This window comes from Thermobia domestica, chromosome 10, assembly GCF_964235325.1.
Source record: "Thermobia domestica chromosome 10, izTheDome1.hap1.1, whole genome shotgun sequence".
NCBI classification, from domain to species: domain Eukaryota; kingdom Metazoa; phylum Arthropoda; class Insecta; order Zygentoma; family Lepismatidae; genus Thermobia; species Thermobia domestica.
In genome coordinates this window covers 52896705-52916183 of record NC_137463.1, presented here as the reverse complement: position 1 = coordinate 52916183, position 19479 = coordinate 52896705, and positions in this window count along the sequence as shown.

The window sequence follows — 19479 nt, the reverse complement described above, 5'->3', positions numbered from 1 at the left end:
TTACCGAGATTAGCCCACAAAGTGTAACCCCCATCATTTTGTCGGAAACCCAGTGGTAGATGAAAAAATCGGCGACCACGTGTTGTTTGAAATCCTGCCCATAATTGTTTGAAATTCCAGAAAATAGGAGAGTTTTATTCTTGGCTGTCCGTTATTTGGGAATTCTACATAGACGCTGGGAAATAGTTTTAAGTGTCCGCTTCTGTTATTGAGAATGTTCGCTATTCAGAAGTAACTTTTCTATTGTACCGAATGATATTCTGCCAGGAAATTCAAAAGTGGCTGTTAGTTAGAGGTGTCCGTTAGAAGAAGTTTCACTGTATATGTTTTACAATTTTTTTGCCAGATATTTTGAATGTAAAGTCTTAAAATTTTGCCTCTACTCTCATCCAATTTATTTGTTTTAGTCTCTGCTTCAAAGGAAAGTCTTTACTATTTGTTATACGGCCAGTTGTAGTAAAACAAAAAAAAAAAAAATCTAAATACTGTATATGTTTCCCAGGAGAATTCCTGAAATATTAAAAAAAAATAATAATGTTCGGAGTTTGTAATCTTTCCTTTCTTGCTTTAGTTTTCGGAATAAATTGGCATCATATTGCTTGAGTATTTAAAATCATAGGAAAGCAAATAAAATATATTGAATCCTAACTCAAATTCTGTGCTGGTAAGAACTTTTTCGAAATACACATGATCAGAGATGTCATTTGTCTCCCTTTTTCTGTACATATACCTATGGCTACAAGGACAATTATTCCATCATCTTACATATAACGTGACTGTGTACGAGTTTTAAGCAAAGAAAATTTGATGAGAGCGTTTCGAAACGAGATCAAGAATTTCAAGACGATTTAATCTTGTCTCGGTATAATCTCGAATTACAAGTGTAGTAATCGATTTCGATTTTGTCTATAATAAATTATATTGTTTAGTACGTTTCGATTAACAAACGCCCATCTCGATATCGACCTTGTATCGAAATTTCGAGACGAAACCCGGTATCATCCATACTGGTACCTACTTTAGTTTAATATGAATTTTTGAACTTAGTTAAACACTGAATTAAAATGAGTTTTATAATGAGAAGGGGAGAGTTTACATTTTTATGGGAATCAAATAACATTTACACCGTTGCAATTGAATTTGTTAACCTATTTACATACTTAGATCGAGCTGTGTTTCTACAATTTCATATCGATTTAAGCATGCATCCTAATAAGGAGGATGAAGAGAATTCAGAAATACTTTTTAAATATTTCTCCACATGATCATTGATCATGTGTGGAGATAGATCATTTCAGCTAGATGTTATATATTAGTAGGATCAAGGTAGGCCATAAAATAATAATGTTAGCAGTACATCAGTCCGTCTGTTACTCTGAACAGGAAAGCTGAATTCTTGAATTCTATTCTGTGCAGTAGACAACTAGTGCGAGAATCTCAGCCAAATTCGTTAGCAGAAACAGACCGTTAATATATCCATGGAGGATGATTTTAAGAGTGACTATCCATTTCCCATTCATTCATGACATTGTTCATTTCGCGTAACTCTAATATGTAATCTCCAAAACATTTAATAGTTACCGGTTGCATACACATACAGGCGATAACATTTAGAGGTTCGTATCAGTTATTACAAAGGCATGCTCATTCATTCATAAATGCACTTTTTGTGTGATTATATTTACTGTGTTAGCTGATACTTTTCTAACTTTTGAATCTTTTTTAACGGATTCCTTATTAAGAGATCTATTATTATTATTATCATTATTATTATTATTATTATTATTATTATTATTGATGTACCTCGTTTTAAACTGGTTTCAGCTTAGTAATCTAATGGCCATCTCTGGCAAGTGCGGATTTTTATAAGAGTTCTTCTTCTCCAAATAATTTTCTGACCATGACAAGTGTCTAGTATTACTGATTTATGTAGATTTATTAAGGGATGTTTTGCGTTTATCTGTTCAAGTTGTGTCACAATACTTTTAGGGACAATTGTTGTAGTTAAGATAATGATCATTCTACTGTAACTTTCGATGATTTCCATGATTTTTGCTTTTGTCAGCCATGTCTTTATTTTTGCTTATTTTCGTACTGAATGTTGCAGGTATGTTAAGAGTCAATGCTTCTATTACATTTATGAGAATTACTTCTTGGTCCATTTTATTGATACCGTTGTCAGGTCTGTTTGCAGGTACTGTTACATCTGTTCCTATTTCTCGATCCCTACAGGCATGTAGCCAAGGGAGGATCTTGGGGGTCCGGACCCCCTCTTGGAAACCAGAAATGAAAAACTGAAAACGAATTAAAAAATAGAAAGTAGAAAAAGAAGAATATTTTACAAGGTATTATTGAATATGTACTTATTATAATAGTGGATATATACTTTATTATTATTATTACTATTATTATTATTATTATTATTATTATTATTATTATTATTATTATTATTATTATTATTATTATTATTATTATTATTGCAATAAACATGTACTATAATATCAACATCATTCAAGATTGTATTGTATTCGTTAAATCTGGTTCTTTAAATCTATTCCAGTAGTGACACTTCATTAATCCGAAACAGTACATTTCCCTATGGTAATTATGGTTAGTATGTGTAATGTAATAACCATTGTGAAACCATTAGCACTCTGCTGGTAGGTACCGTAACAGAGTGCTTGAATAGTTCTACATCAACACCCACAAGTACTTCATATGTTCTACATCATCACCCTTAAAATATCCTAAGGGACATGAAACAGGCAATCGGCTCGTAACAAAGGAGTTTAAATTAAGAAACATGCATTATATTTGTTCCGTGTGGATTTTGTTAGTACAGTATATCTGAACAAGAAAAACAAAGCAATGAGATATTTTACAATGATGATAATTACAATAACTGTAAGAATCTTACAGGGTATTTCAAAATGTATATCGGGATTTTATGGCTTTCTAATATTTATTACAATTAACTTACAATTATGAATAAGACATCAAACAAAAAAGCAATTCGAAGAGTTTTATACGTCCTTATATGCATTTTTTCCTCTGTCTGCCGTTAGAAAGCATTATAGCAAAGATGTTGACTAGTGAGCAGAAATGTTTTTATGTTTTACACTTTGCAAATACTGAATCTGTAGTCACAGTGCGACCGTCCGTGTTTAGAATTTTAAGGAGACACTTACAACTACGTCCTTATAGTTTGTAGTTTCTACAAACCCTAAAGCCAACAAACTACTGTTTGGGTGCCCAGTTTGCAAATGAAAGGCCGCTGCATGATAATAAAGACACTCCTCTAAATTAAATGTGTTTTGTGATATATCTTGGAGGAAATTTTATGAGCCTTTCTCGCCTATCGACTCGTGTGACGAATGGTGCTCACATTAAGCACATGTAACAAAAACTGTTTGAGTTGTTCTTTCGTTCGATGTATTATTTATAACTGTACGTTAAATGAAATAAATACTACAAAGTATTAAACACATATTTATTTTGAAACACCCTGTATTTTAGATTTACTACTAGCTATTGTGTCTAAATCTTCGGCCCATTAAGTCAAAATCGAACGTAATTAAAAGTTCTAATTCTTGCATTTAACCACTTTATTTTGCTTAATTTCCATTTATACGGTTATTTATTAATTTGGTTTTGCTCGCCTAGATACGGTTACATAGATATTAATGCTCAAACCTAAATTAGGTCAAGACTCTTTACCTAGTTTGAAATAATTGGATTCAAACAACACAGCCTTCCAGTTGCAGTTAAATCATTATAATGGTTTTTAACTGAGAAATTACTTGCACACTAGCGACATCTATGAACATCACGCAGGCAGGTGGACGTAGTGACATCTATTAGTGTGACTATATATTATTACGAAGTAGTTTGATGCACCAGGACGTGTGCCATTTATAAATACGGTTGTAGTTAGAACATGAAACAACTATATCCAGTGGCGTATTTAGGGGGTGATTCCGGGCTTAAGACTCCCCGAAATCTTACTTAGTATAGTAAAGTATATGAAATATCTTGCAGAATTTTCACATTTTCAGGCAAAGCTTCCCCCCGAAAGATAGCAAAGCCCCTCCCGAAGCAAAATCGTAAATACGCCACTGACTATATCAATCACCTTTATATGATATTAGCTGTTGTATTTCCACATTAAACAATGGAGAAATACTGTCGTGTTATATAATAACGAATCAACAGATATTGAACAAAATATTCGGAACTCTTGTCAAAAATAGGACGCTGTGTGTGGTGTCTGTTACTGAGAACTGAGTTAATCAAGTCTCTTGTTTTTGAAGGTACCATGGACAGTGCACAATTAGTCGAATGAGCAGTGTGATGGTGGACGTTGTGCAGATGTAGTGAATGACCAGCCTTGGCAAGAGTTTCAAAGAGTTCTTGATTGTTGGTGCTCTTCTAGATGGAGAATCATGAACAAAAGCGATTACATTATGTAGTGTAACAGAAGGCACGGTCTCCAAGGCCATAAGCATATACGTAGTACAAGATAAAAGAGGATCAACAAATCACAATATTCATCGAAAGGCGAAGCTGTAGGTTAAGGAACTACCGGGTCTTCTAACGTATTCTAACGATGGTTCTCGGTACGTATTGTAACTTAAATATTTACAAATCAATAAAAAATTATACTATATTGACAGTTGAGTTTACTATTAATTACAAATATCAATAGATACTTCAACAATAATTAGTATAGATTTTAAAAATAAAAAAAACCCTCTTAATTCTCACATTGTGGGGAAAAAAATATATCATTGAAGCTCTGAAGTTTTTAAGGAAAGAATTCTGTGCTTCATTTAATTCTCCTATCGATAAGGTGGTTCAGCAGTCTTATAACGGGGCACAAACTGACTACTGAACTTAATCTGTACCTGAACACCCCAACAGTTAGTCGGGATCTGAATAAAATGAAATGTCATTCTCCAGGATGACCATATTCTCATTCACATTGCTGGTCTTTTTCAAGAGTGGTCTCAAGAGCATACTGATGTGGCTCAACATCTACATACCTAGGCCTACCCACTCCCCCGACCTGAATATGTTTGTGGGATGTTTCGGAAGGCAGTGTTCAGCATAGATTTCCGCATACTTCGCATCTACCTGACTCTGAGTTAAACAAGAAGCTCCAACAAGAGCTGTTTTAAAATCTATTCATGACTACCTCTATTCAGAACTTGTATAGGTTTATTCCATCCAGAATTCAAGCTATAGCATCTCCTAAAAGTAGATCAACATTGTATTAATACTAGAAGTTCCGACTTTTACTTTCCATCATTTTCTTCAATACATTCATTTACAACAGTTCAGTGGAAACAATATGGTATGTTAACTACACGGAAAAGAATTTATAACTCTCTAAGAGAAATGTCCAGTCAAATAGGCCATAAGACAAAATTATATGCCTCTTTTCCCCTTAGGTTTTGTCAATTAAATCCGTGGACGCGAATGACATTTTCGTGTTCTATAAAGCCTCGTAGTAGTATCTAGTTTTATGCCCATTGCTTATTCCTTTTATGCTAGAAGAATGATTAATGAAAATGAATGATTATGAATTGGAGAAACAAGAATATCAAAGAAGACGCGAGAACCCTGAGAAAAGCCAATTACACAGTGCTGTACTTCTGAAAGTCATATGCTTTGAACCAGGCCCGTAGCCAGCCCAAAAAAATAGGGGGGGGGGCGGCTGAAGTTAGGGGGGCCCGATCCAACCATATGATAGTCCATCACCATATTATAGTTCTTTCGCAAGCTTACTGTAAAACTTCTAGGGGGCCAGCAAAAATTTAGGGGCCCCCCTAGACCCCCCTGGATACGGGCCTGCTTTGAACCAAACCAAAGACCCACACTCCTCAGTCGCAATAATAATAATAATAATAATAATAATAATAATAATAATAATAATAATAAGTTATTTGTATTACGGTTGTAAAGTTTCAAAAGAATCATTATTGCGCTGCATCATATATATTTATTTAAATTATCCTCTTTTGGATCCTATTTCCATATGCTCAATAGCCTCACGGACACGAAATTTGTACTTTATGTTCACGATTAAAAAAAAAAAAGAATTCTTACTTTTCCCTGTGTTCATCATATTGCGACCATACCAACTTGCGGGGTTCGAATTTTTCACTAAAACAGTACAAAAGCTATTAGCATTGTGTGTTTCAGAAGTCGCTTCGCCTTTTAGCGTGGGAGACCCGGGTTTGATTCTCGGCAGAAGTAATTTAGCTGTAGCTGTAATTTCCGATCTCACTTTAAGCTGTAGGTTTACGTGTCATATATCCTCGCTGCTGAAAGAGACACTAACGTGAAAATTGACTCAAATTCAAGTCAAAAACCTGGTATATCGACATATGTATTTAATGGTTCAGAACGAAATTATCTCTTTCCTCAATCGTTCTATTTTATCCTCATTTTTGCCCCTACGAAATAATATTTATTCAGCTTGTGTAAGAGAATTTAATGTTCTTTTTATTTTGTATAAAAAAGTTTTTTGTCGATATATTACCATCTTAAAACAATTCTGCGTCATTATCATGCATTCGACATATTGAATTGGAATAAAGGAATGACATATTTATATTTTGTGTATCAAAATATCTTGCTACATTGTTTCAGGACTCACGTTGCTGTCCCAACTTGATAATATCATGTTGGTCCAGTTACATGGTAAAGTCGTCATGAGGAATTAAAACGACAAACATTGAAGTAGTGCAACATAATAGTAACTTTAACATAGGTAAGGTATAATGAAAGCTGCAAGAAAGTAGACTGGGATGGTTTGAACTTGTAAGAAAAATACTTTTGGAATATGTGGCTCACCCCGTGGATGCTATAGAACGAGCCCGAGACTGGAATAAGAGGAGGTGAGGAGATTGTGTTGAGAACGATAAGTTGTAGTGTGGTGTCACAACGGATGACACAAGACAGAAACAGGTATAGGACAGTGATCAGAAAAGTCCACGCCAGCTAACTGGGAAAAGAAGGCTTAGAAGAAGTCGAAGAAGAAACTACTGAGGTAGAGTAACTTTTACATATGAACTATAATGTAATATCGACCATGCTTCTATGTTATTATCTATTGAAACCTAAAAGTTATGTTATAGCAGTATATTTATTCGAGATTAATTACAATTTTATTTATAGTTTAAAATAATACTTTGTGCTGTACGGAAAGCAACACAGAGGAAACATGTTTGAAGTAAATGTGTGGCATCACAAGAATAATTCCCACATAAAATGAAGTAACTCTTGTAATAGTATTGAATGGAGATATCAAAACTACCAATTCTTCATAAAACCGAGAACTAATAGTAAACCAATTGAGAATACTCCAAGAGCATTGCCAGAAGGAACTTAAAAAGAATGGAGCGGGAAGAATAACTATCATTGTTCCGACATGTAAAGGTAAAACTTTTTATTCGCACCTTCTTCTCTTTCTCGCAAAAATTCGCAAAATACCATCTCTCTATGACTTACGGTTCCCGAGATATGGCTCTTTAAATATCCCGAAATTCGAGATTCTTTGGACAATAACTGTGGAACGATGGCCAGTTGACCAGTGGTCACTGCTCATAGGGTTACTATTTGGTACCAAAAAATCACCATCCTCACAAAAAATCACAAATAACAGATATACAGACACACAGACATATAATTCCGTAATGAACTTTTTAAATTCCTTGAAAATGGACATACCAAAAGGATAATTCTTATTTAAAAAAACAAAAAACAAAGAAGTAATGTGAATAAACGGAAATTTCAATATATATATATATATAATTCCCACAGAAAACAAAGAAAATACTACTAATGCATGGATATATCAAAATTATAATTTCTATAAAATGCCGAGAAGTAATAGTAATAAATGACCAAAACTATAATTCATACATAAATCGAATAGGTATTAGTAGCAAGCCAAGGTATCTAAATGATAATCATGTATAAAATAAAGAACTAACAGTAATAAGTGGGTAAATCAAAGGAATTATTTCTACATAAAGGAAAGAAATAAGATTAATACTAGTAAGATGAGATATCGAAAGTGTCGTTTCTATTCAAAACAAAGACAATACTAATACTAACACTAACAAATGGAGATATCTAAGGCATAATTCATATATAAAATAAAGAAACATTAGTAATAAATGGGGAGGTAAAAGAATAATTTCTACATGGAACAAAGAAATAATGATCAGAAATAGAAATATCGAAAGAATATTCCGTAGGTAACATGAAGAAAGCATCATCATCATAGGTATTCTGCCCTTATTGGCAGATCACTTGCCGCAGCTGAGAAGCTTCCATGCTCCACGGTCCTCCGCTAGCCTCTTCGTCTTCACGTATGATCTTTCTGTTTTTATATCATCCATTAATTGTAGTCTCCTTCGCACCCTCCCTTTTCTTCCCGCCACAATACTCTCTAAAACGTAACTCATTATACAATTTCTTCTTAGGCAATGTCCCAACCTATTTCTTTTCCTCTTCTTAATAATACATAAAAATGTTCTTCTGTCCACCACCATTTCTAACACACTCTCATTCGTTTTCCGCTCTACCCAGCTAATTATTCTTCACACTCACCACCGTCTTTTTCTCAACTCTCTATTCAAGGTCCCACAAAATAGTATTTTCTTATTCCTAAAGGTTTCTTTCGCCATTCCTATCCTTGCTTTTATTTCACGTTAGCACTTCATGTCATTACAAAGAATTCTACCCGGATATCGAAAATCATTCAATTGTTCTGTTTTCTCCCCCTTCCCACTTATATATTTGACACAGACCGTTTCGTTCCAATCACCATGGTTTTTGTCTTTCTAGAACATTTATTTTCATCCCATATTCTTGAAAATCCTTCCTCAGGCCTTTCAACATCCCATTGATTTTCTTTTCAGATTCTGCAACAAGCGCCATATCATCAGCAAATCTTGTGAATCTAATCATTCTACCTCCTACCGAAATGCCACCTTAATCATGTAGGTTCTTTTTTCACTATCTATTCTAGATAGACATTAAATAGTGTTGGAGAGAGACATCATCCTATTCGAACTCTCCTTCCAATTGCATTCTCCTCCGTCAGTTCTTCCCCTATCCTAACACTTACTTGTTGGTTCTTGAAGAAGTAATAATAATAAATTAAGATACCAATTGGAAAGGGCATATGGAGTAGGAAGCAAAGAACAAGTTTAAGGAATCTCCTTGTAGACAATTTATCTGTGGGTACTGGAAAGCACTAACGTAGATAATAATGATTGAAATTATTAAATATATGTACAATGAAAATTAAGCATTTCTATTCTAGGAGAAATATGTCTAAGAAATTCCACGAAATAGAACAGAGAACATTCAAGAATAATAAACAAATTAGAACGTTAACTTACATCAACTTACTAGTATCACCCGTGACTGAGTACAATTGAAAGGGGTTTCTTGAGCTCTCCATGAGGTTAAAATTCCATTATGCACAAACCACCAACTTCCACACACAAAAAAGGAAGATACCATGGTTTTTGGTCAAGAAGCTGTCTTTAAGTACTTACTTAGAGCTTACTTACTTAGTTACCTTGACTTATAGTGTAAAAGAACTTTCTAAAGTCTACAAGATCAAAACGAACAGACAAAAAGCCGTGTTTAAAAGAGAGTTCAGTAAGCTGTTTCCTTGTTTAGTGGGTTTTGCGGTATCTCACACATATATCACTTCCGGGGAAAGGAGAAACAAGAATAAAAAGGGGAAACAACAAATTCAGTGTGAACAGAGAAGAAGAAGAAACGAAAAAGGGATTTTCGGGTTGAGATTTCCCTTCAAGAGAACTCTCAGACGTAAAAGAAAAAATGACAGAGGCGTTCTCTTTTGTAATAATGTTCCTGGGAGAGAACTCTAAGTACCAGCGCACAGTCCACTAACACAAGCCTCTGAAACAATCTCTGTTGTGGTGAGAAGTTAATTACAAAAGGCCTCATACGTTTTGAATGCAGAGTTGGAAAAGGGATTCCACTTATTCTCTGAAGAAGTCGCCGCACTACTGTATTTGTTCCTGCCTCGAAGCTTTCATGAAAGTTCTAGTGTAAATAAGAGGCCTCGATCCTTTTTCATGATATAAAAAATAATATGAACTAACTTATAATAATAGAATAATAAGTGACGTTCAAAAGATCACACATATGGAGATAATTATTTTTAGAGATATTTATTTAACATATTTGGAAATTAAATAGTTACTCAATTTTTTTATAGAAGTTTGTAGGCGCATAAATGTGGCCAATATTGCAATTAACCTAGGCCTACATGCAAAGTAGATAAAAAATGTATAATTGAACGCTATATGTGTCTTTGAAGCTAAAATTATCTTGGTATATTATGGTTAGTTCAATAGTTGCACTAGGTTTATGAAAGTTGTTTATCCTTGGTGGTCTAGGATATTTTTCAAACTACTATTTTAAACAAGTTAACTTACATTCTAGAAATATAATCCTGAAGCGTTTGAGAGATGTATCACAAAATAATTGCCAATTTTTGTGGGAGTGTTGCGCGCGCACAAAATCGTAAACGACAAAGATCACATTAACGTAAGAGTAATTTACTTATCATCAGAGTCAAGCACGTAGCCAAGGGGGTTCCGGATCACCCCGTTCGAGTTTAGAAATGAAAACAAAATTAAGGAAGGATGAAACAAAATGAAATGAGAAAAAGAAGGATCAGCGTTAAAAATAAAAAGCTAAAGCAAGCTTTTGGTTACTCTTTCTTTTGAGGAGATTTGTATTACTTGCAATACATGATGGCGAGGTGAGCAAGATAACCTGGAAGAGTCAGGGAATTTGAAATTTCTAGAAAAGTTACGTAATTCTCAGAATTTCTGCTACTAGTCAGAGACATTTTAAGCTTCCGAAAGCATAATGCCGTTATGTAACAGCGTGGACATTTTTTATCATAATGTTTCGTCATCGCATCCTTGCCCTATCAAACATGTTATTTCAAAAACAATTTTCTACTGTTCCTTTAACCTGCCATTTGGAACAGACAGTAGTTGACGGAATAATAAAAACAAAAATTTATGTGGTAAAAAGTTGTTAGCAGTTGATTCAACAGAGAAAGGAACGCAGATATTGTAAAATATTTTACAAGACATTATTGAGTATGTACTTTTTATAATAGTTGAGGTCATAATGAAAGGAAAATTATTATATTTGAATAATAAAGAGAGGAAGGACGTAAATATTGTAAAATATTTTTCAATACGTTTTTTATTATTTTACTCGAGATTTCCTCATAGTTTGTTATTAAAATACTTACCAACATATCCTCATTTTATTGTCCTAACTGACCTTGTTAATAGTAGTTTAGACTGATCGAGCTTTTGGGCCTTCAGAATTTCGTCTCGCACTCACCCCCGTTACGAAATCCTGGCTAAACGAACTAATATATGTTACAGTAAAATAGTTTAGAATGATCCAGCCCCTAGTGTGATGACCACAGTATTTCGTGTCACGGAACCTCCCCCCCTTCTTCACGAAAGCCTGACTACGTGCCTGTCAGGGTTGTATTTACCATTCATGCCACCACAAATTATTAAGAAAATACATCACCTACGCTCCAGGATCTAAGAGAATTTTACTACCCCAAAATTGTTCTCATTCAGTAATGTGTTATAAAATCAACACAAAAAACTGACAAGAAACAGAACGATATAATTTTACGCTGGCAACAATTTTACGCATAGTAAATCTTGACGTTATTACAGTGAAGGAATAGAGGTCGTCAAGAGACGAAAGCTAGTATCTGCTGCAGGTGTCCTGGTGAGGTAGTTGTTTGAAGATCGTTGAACATGTCGCAGTGTGCCAGCACGAGTTCGAATATAGTCCGAAGAAACAGAAGAGACAGTTAAAAAGCGATCGTGATGCAAAGGGAAACAAAAGGAACACAGGTTAGAGCTATATAGGTAATAGTGGCAAAGATATTTCGGAAAAGCATTTTGCATTAGCAGACAGGTACTGTAAAATAACTTAAATGCTGAGGAACAAGAAAAGTTGGAAGAGTTGTTTGCTCAATTTTACGGAAGTGGTTTAAAGGAACAACAAGATGCCCTGCTGCCAGGCCTACTACAAAGTAGACGTACTCAGCCAAGGAAAGAGAAGTAAAGAGTTTGTTCCGTTTTCTGGACCCAGATGCTCTTGCTTGATACGAAGAAATGTTCCGTCAAGCCCAAACCGTAAACGAAGAATCAGACAGCGGGTATGCAGAAGATGATCTTCATGAGAATGTTTTACTAACCCTACAGAATATTAGACTGTTTCCAGTGTCCACGATAGTGTTGAATTCAGGTATGTTCACAGGGTTGGGGCTGAGCAACCCTCAATATGTATAATCATACATGCATAGAAATATTTGCTTTCCTGTGTTTAGTTTTTCGGAAATAAAAGTCTTAAAAGCAAAGATATTTTAAAAAGGAAATTAGTTTCTTCTTTTGTACAACCTAATTCTTCTAATTAACAAACTATATAAAGTCGAAGTTAAATAAAAACTTGGAAATTAGATACAGACGCACACAATCGCTTTACAGCGTTAGTTAGGGGAAAATGGCAATATGTTGGTTATTGCAGCCGACCAGACAATAACAAGTCGCGAGTTTTGTTGTGACAGATTTTGTGACAGATATTTTGTAGAAGAACAGGAACATATTCATGTTTCTCTTGCAGAATGAACATGTAAAAACGTTAAATAAAAAATAAACTTATGTTTGAAATGTTTACATGCAGTTTTATCAAAACATGGTTTTCCCGTTATGGGCCCTTATTACATAGAACTCACCACTGATGTGTTTCAATATTATATTGCATTACTTTATTCTACCTTTATATTAAGCTTGTATTTCATATACTAACCCTACAATCATTGTCTGAAAGAGACAATCTGCTCTCCCCATCCTCCACAAACAATCCTTCTAAATGTACCAGCTAAGTAACATGATAATTCAGTGGTGCTGTGCTACCAAGATTGCTTTGAGTATAGATCTATAATTCTTTTTCTTATGAGCAGTCTCTTGTATTACCATACGATACTTAAATCTGGATTTTATTAGTACGACGTCCCTGAAAATTTGCCAACCTGGCCTGGACTCTGTTGATCGTAAGTAAATATTGGCCTACCTGTCACAATTGTGGTTGTTGCATGCAATGTTGAATAGTACATGCCGCGAATTACAAGTGAAGCACAACATCAAACAGTTCATATTTGGATATAATCCAAATGGTTAGTGAACGTCATAGTTTTAAAGTTTTGCACAAGTTAGGCTGAAGACAGGGTACAAGTAGCCCGAAATTGGACAGAAAACTGATAAAGTTAATAACACAATTTATATATGTTCACAATTTGGGTTTAAAACCTCATGCTACAATGGGGATGGTGCATCAAATCAAAACACCATAAATAATTTGAAGGTCTCTAAAAAGAAAGAAAAGAGAAGAAATGAATATATCATCCAAAAACTAATTGCCTATTCAGGAATTATATTTGACAATCAGCTCACGCTAAATGGTCATATAAAATACCTTAAACGGAAAGCTTTGAGAATGATCTATCTGTTACAATGCTTTCCAATCTTCTTTAAATTGCGCCTAGCTTTGAGAACTCTGGATATGTCACACACACACACACCCTTTTCTTGGCATTAGTGTTAGTTTGATTCCCGTTGAAGCATTGAATTCTCAAATCTTCAATAATAATAATAATAATAATAATAATAATAATAATAATAATAATAATAATAATAATAATAATAATAATAATAATAGTACTCACCAATTTCTAGTAACACTTCTGCGTACTATCGTCATGAAGAATCACTTTTTGCCAGCTTTGTTTTTAATAGAACCACAGTTCGTGTTTAATAGTCATTTCGTGTTTGTACGGGTTTAATCTAAAGTCATTACAACATTATAATATTTGGAATTACGAATGTTGTTTATTTCTTTCAACAGCTTTCATCTCCGTTCCCGACCCTGCAAGGTGTGCCCCGGGTAGGAATCACTGATCTATTCAAATATATGATAATCAACCAATATATGAAACAAGGTATAAATGATAGTATACACAAAAATATGATGAAGGCCAAGTTCATATATGAATTACTTCTACCTACGTTAAATAAATAAATAATCATCACTTTGAGAAACCAGGACGATTGTGGCTATATCTTACAACGTATGACACATAGAACATACAAAGAACTATACAAACGATACAAATTAAAGACACTTAAAAATTCATAACAAAACTAGTCATCAAACTTGCCGTTGGACTTGTTAACTCATCCTTCTCTGGTTAACACTTCAAAAAAGAAAATAATATAAAGGTAAAGACAATATTATATAATCTCTGGTTTACTTGACGGAATACTAGAAAAAATGAAAAACCAAAACATGTATATATTATAAAACATTCCTACAAACGTTAAAACTTAAGTTTGCGTGTTCATTAAATTCATTGAAATGCAGCCGGTGACGTTTTCAAGTGATAAAACAAGCAAAACGAGAAATAGAAATTCAGACATGCTGGAGTAACTGCAATCCTCCTTACTACCTGGATTTTTATTTAATCTTTCACACATTAACGAACTTACTTCCAGAATCCTAACGCTCATACACACGCAATTATTTTTACTCTGTGCACAGCAACCTAACCGGCTAAACGTCTTTTCTCTCTTGAGGAAGAAATCACATTTTCTTGCGCCTTGTTTTGGTGCCAATCAATAATCAGATCTGTAAAAAGGAGTAAGACCTAAAGCACACTTCCTGCATGTGTATGGAAAATATGTTTGGATGGAGAACGTGAACTATGTCGAAGAGGAATCGGAAACACTTCGTGGTCATAATTATCACACAGCATGTATGGAGGAGGATACAGGTTAGGTGACTCGGACAAATACATACCAGTACTAGTACAATTTCAAATATCTGGACAAGAAATCCTATCTGTTCCTATGACGTATTTTACATTTATCATGTAAAGGAAATGATTAATTCCTTTAGAAACGAATGTTCGCAGAAACGACATCTTCTTTGTAAAAAGGTACAATATGTCTGTTTTGTTTTGCCCAGATTTTGCATCTGCCTGCTAAGCGGTGTCCATGGAACGAAGATTCCATGACAATACTGATTTTTGTTATACAGGTTTGTATCTATCTATCTATGTATCTATGTATGTATATATGTATGTATGTATGTATGTATGTATGTATGTATGTATGTATGTATGTATGTATGTATGTATGTATGTATGTATCTATCTATCTATCTATCTATCTATCTATCTATCTATCTATCTATAGATCCATCTAATTAAACTGAATCTGGCAATTATGAAAATATACTGTGGAAAGAATGGTCAAGTTGCTCTAAAGTTGGAAGGATTAGAAAAACACTGTTCTAGTGTGTTTTGTACACGGTAATATAGTGCGTAATTTGATGACGAAGAACAAAGACAATTTAATTTGATAATCAAAGATAACATATGCTTCAAATGTCATTTACAGGTTGTGTACAACATGAAACAAAGCATCTTACGATTTTTCTCTATTCTTTTATATATTGCTTTTTTTCAACATTTGTGGGTGACTTCTTCGTAATCAACACCTTCGGATACATTCTGTAGTAGGATATACTGCCTAAACAAACTTTCATTTTCCTAGCTTGGTCTATGTCAATATTAACACAAGCATGACTCAAATGCTACGTGTGTTTTAATACGTATAATTGAAGTACATTGGCGATATTTACACGAGCTATCGAATACACCTGTTCCAATGGATCTTGAATTGGCAAGTGTACAAAATTTTGATTTCGAGAAAAGCGAACTTCAAGCTGGCAAATTTCACGTTACTTGTGAGCTATTATAAAAATCTTCTAAACAATACTTAATGGGCTAAGTACGAACTATTCCAATATAAAGAGCGACAAGAGCCCTTAATGTTAAATTTTACTTAATCGCCGCTAAGTGATGTATAGAAAATGGGATATTCGTAAATTCGTGAAAACATCAACCATATGTATGGTGTTAATCCATTGTGATTAATGTATGTTATGTAATAGTTTGATTCGAATACTATTTTAACAAACGTTGCGTTCATTTCTTTATGAAAATAAAGAAAGCATAAAACGTTGTTTTCTACTTGATTATTATTCTTAACAGGAAATTTGAAATATAAATATTAAATTGAAAGACGCTACGCTTTTCAATAAGAGAAGCTTTACATTTATATATCACGTAGCAAAATTTGTTTTAGTGCCTGATTTTCCGGATTTGAAGCTTTTTTATTCAGACGTAAATGCGAAAATTTGTTTGAATAAAAGAAAATTAGATTTCACCTCCTCCAATAAAAAAAAGTAACTTCTTTGGACAGTACTAATAAAATACACAGGTACTTACTTTCTCAAACAATAACATTTTAAACGTAAAAATGAGGACAATATATTAAAGATTATTTTCTAATATATTAATGAATTACCATTAAAATATAATAAAATACCTTTATAAAAGCTCTAAAACATTCATTTAGCCTTTCACATACATATAAATAACATGTATTATATTCTAGATATCATGATTTATAATTATATTGTAGGTGATCTGTAAAGTTACACGGCCTGCAATTGAATTCAATAATAAAGCACAAAATTAAGCGATAATTGAGGAGTTTGATGCAATAAATGTGTAAGTCTGAAACATGCAGTTGGAGGAAAACGATGTTGACAATTTAAATAGTGTTTTTCTTACATGAAACAATGTAATATGCAGCATTTCATTCCGATATTAAATTGAAATGTTACCAGGAGGCTAAGCAAGCATGAAAAAAGCCACAAATGCGTTTGATGCAAAAGGGGCGTAAACCCGCTTACGCTCTTGTTACATCAAACGCCTATATATAATGTTATTACATAGATTCAAGACAAATAATTAATATGAAAACAATAGTTACTTCTACGCTTACTCAATAGTAAAGCCAAACTAATGTGGAATGTTATTGAATAAGAAGCCACAAAGTGTTATTTAGGCTAACATCATATATACATCACCAGTAGAAATATATATAATCCAAGGAGAGTTTGATTCAGAAAATTTCGAATAAAAGTCACGTTCCGGAATATGCTAGGAAAAAAGTTGAGGCAAAGAAAAAAAATTGTGTCAATCAGGGATTGTAGAACAGCATTCATTGACGTTTAAAATGACATGGTCAGAATAACAGAAAGAACATGGAGGAAAAAGAAAGTAAAAACGCTATGACAAAAAAGACCAGTTCACCGCAACATCATTTTTATGATCCACTTTGGAACAATAGGAAAATAAAAATGCTCTCCAGAGAGAGGAGAAAAAAGGCATAATCGCTCTGGAGAAATCCCTAATGGGTGGTTTAGCAGTGAATGTAAACGCAATCGAATGGTTCTAAGCTAATATGGTTTCACTAAAATATTTCTGATTTTGAGAAAACATGTTCAATCTCTACACTACGATCAAACATGCTTACTCTAAAGCTTAAAGTAGAGGTTGCATAAGTTAAAAAATGATATAGATAGAGTATTATATGGATTTGAGTGAAATTAAAGATACAAAATTATTGTATGTGAGACATTTATTAATAAGTAGTTACATTTGCTGCAAGTTTGTTTCCAATGCGGAAAGAATCTGAGATTTTAATGTAGGATACGAAATTAGATATATCAACACTGGTAATCAATCTCTTTTTCTCTCTTTTCTATAAAAACGAGAAACCTTAACCTTTGCGTGTTATTCAGTCAAACGCAGTAGTGCCGTAAAATAGAGAATCAAACTAGGAATAACATAACAATGTATCTCGGAAAGATAAATAACGTGCGCACGTTGACAAGTGGATACAGTGCACGCCAATATTTTCAGGAATGCCGCCACATTTGTTTTGCCAAAGTAAAGGAACCACTTACGAGAAGTGCTGTGATACAAGAGAAATCAACATTCGCGCTATGTGGCGGTCCCTGGGAGGAGACTTCGATACAAATGGGCGCACTGATTTAAGAAGCGAATTCTTTACTCACATTCGGACTCTTACGCAAGCGCAACGGAAACAGTATTGCCAACGATAACTGAATGAAAAAAAAAAAACTAAAGCGAAAGTTAAAAATTATTTGCTATTGTATAATACTTAAGTATCCGAGTCTTCTATCTGCTTTGCAGCTTGCTTGCATTGGTCAACTAATAGCTGTGGTCTGTTGCTTGCTCGGGGTGGAAATAAGGAAATGAGAGGAGATAACCGTGTAATTTTGTTACTGGTGATATTCTCAAGATAATTTTTTAACCTGGTACGGAGTATTCAACAACATTTTTCCTTCTGAAAATAAATTGTGAAAGAATTAGTGCAGCAGAAAGTAACAAAAGCGAATACAAAAAAGAATTCGAATTCTTTTTTGTGGTACGCAAGGTATCGAATTCTTGGGAGAATCGAATTCGCTGTATTCGATTCGGCCTATCACTAATTCTGATTGATATACGGTCCCCGAGAGACGTCATCATGCATATGTGACGGGGTAACATGGTCAAAGCTGCCCAAAGTTCGGAATTACGTAATTCATAATCTGAACTTTTAATTAATATTGTTGTCCTTGTTTATAACCTGATCTTTAATTCTGTTTTCATCCTTGAAGAAATCGCAGTGACATGTGAGTATACTCTCGTGTCTGTCAAACGAATAAAAAGAGTCTGTTTATCAGTTCTATATTATCACCACCCAACAAATGTATATTTGTTCTCTTCTTCTTCTGTGTCGGCGGGTTTTTCCGGAGTGCCCCGGTTTCTTCGTACATTCTTATTATACTAATTCTTTCATCATTATTCACTTCCCTGTATCATTCGTATTCCTTAGCCTAAAAGGCACAACTGTGGAACATTAAACTGAAATATTTCAGTTTTCTTCAGCTTTTGGCAGCAGCAGGTATGCTCTGTCTGGAATGAATCGTTTTTCGAGTTGCTAGTTACTCTTAGTAGTTGTGCTTGGAAGGCGAGGCAGCATGCACAGTACGTTCTTCGTTGGAGATTCCTTAGGTTCTCTTCTTGTTTTTTCGGCTCAGTCCTCTTCTTAAGATTCTTGTTTTTGCTTTGGTGGTGTTCGTCCTGGATTATGACGATTGTGTGTGTTCTTTTTTAGTTAAACTTTTATAGTCAGTGTGTCTTTATTTTACTTTAATGTGTAGTGTTTGAGGGGTTTCGTTGGGTGTGGGTTCTGTGTGATTTTTTCTGTCTGTTTTTTTAATTTTTATTTGGATTGTTTTTTCTTATTATCTCTATAGACTTCCCTTTTTGTCATATTTGGTGAGAAGTGCATGAGAATTTCGCCAGAACTTGTGGTTATTGCTCTAAGATTAGTATTGAAAATTGTAGTGGAAATTTTTGAACAGCATCGGTCATTGTCTTCTGTTTCT